The sequence below is a fragment of the Dipodomys ordii genome, unplaced genomic scaffold (assembly GCF_000151885.1).
Source record: "Dipodomys ordii isolate 6190 unplaced genomic scaffold, Dord_2.0 Scaffold6, whole genome shotgun sequence".
NCBI classification, from domain to species: domain Eukaryota; kingdom Metazoa; phylum Chordata; class Mammalia; order Rodentia; family Heteromyidae; genus Dipodomys; species Dipodomys ordii.
This window is the reverse complement of record NW_012267222.1, coordinates 10,232,080-10,233,328: the sequence shown is the minus strand read 5'-3', so window position 1 is coordinate 10,233,328 and position 1,249 is coordinate 10,232,080. Positions and strand designations below refer to the sequence as shown.

Below are 1,249 nucleotides of genomic sequence, written 5' to 3'. Positions count from 1 at the left end.
CCTCCCTCCTTTCTTTCTTTCTTTCTTTCTTTCTTTCTTTCTTTCTTTCTTTCTTTCTTTCTTTCTTTCTTTCTTTCTTTCTTTCTTTCTTTCTTTCTTGTTGGTTGTGGGGCTTGAACTCTGGGCCTGAGGCTCTGTCCCTCAGCTCTTCAGCTCAAGGCAAGCATTCTACCACTTGAGCAACCGTGCCACTTCTGGTTTTCTGGGTGTTTATTAGAAATAAGAGTTTCACGGACTTTCCTGCCCAGGATGGCTTTGAACCGCGATCCCCTGAGCTTCTTTTCTTAAGTCTCTAACTCTACCACTTGAGCCATAGTTCCACTTCCAGCTTTTTGGCCATTTGGACTTTCCTGCCTGGGCTGGTTTCAAGATATGATCCTGGGCCTCCTAAGTAGCTAGGATTACAGGCATGAACCATCAGAATTCAGCTTATTATTTCTGTTTTTTGTCAGTCATAGAGTTTGAACTTGGAGCCTGGACGCTGTCCCTGAGCTTTTTCACTCAAGGCTAGAGCTCTACCACTTTGAGTCCCAGCGCCACTTCTGGTTTTCTGGTGGTTATTTGGAAATAAGAGTCCTCCTGAGTTGCTTAGGATTACAGGTGTGAGCCACCCATGCCTGGCTTATTTCTTCTTCTTCTTTTTTTTTTGAATCAGTTGTAGGCCTTAAACTCAGGTCTGGGCACTGTTCCTGAGCTTTTTTGTGCTCAAGATCTAGCACTCTACCACTTGAGCCACAGCACCACTTTCAGTTTTTGAGTGGTTTATAGGAGATAAGAGTCTCATGGGGACTTTTCTGCCCAGGCTGGCTTTGAACTGCAATCCTCAGAGCTCAGCCTTTTGAGTAGCTAGGATTACAGGTGTGAGCCATCAGTACCCAGCTATTTCCTATTTTTAATTGGTACTGTTTCTGGAATAGTGTACATAAATGAAAGGACATTAGCCACTGCCATCAGGGAGCTTCTAGTCCTACCTACCCAACAGCCTTTATTTTCTTAAGTGTAGAACTAGGAGTAGTATATCTTCTAATCAATATTTATTTTACTGTTTTATTACCTCAATTTTATAATAACTGTAGGACTAGGAGTAGTATATCTTCTAATTAATATTTATTTTAATGTCTTTATTACCTCAATTTTATAATATCAAGTGCTGTTTAAAGGTTAACTTATTATTCAAATATTACTTAACTTAAATATTTAATGTTTTTGTAATATATATATATATATATATATATTTTTTTTTTTTTTT

At 38.8% G+C, this 1,249-nt stretch overlaps 1 protein-coding gene across 1 annotated transcript in view; it reads left to right on the top strand.

The window, feature by feature from the left end:
• The window catches only part of Gmeb1 (glucocorticoid modulatory element binding protein 1), a 33,399-nt gene that overhangs the window by 20,404 nt on the left and 11,746 nt on the right, over window positions 1-1,249 (top strand). The window lies entirely within an intron of this gene.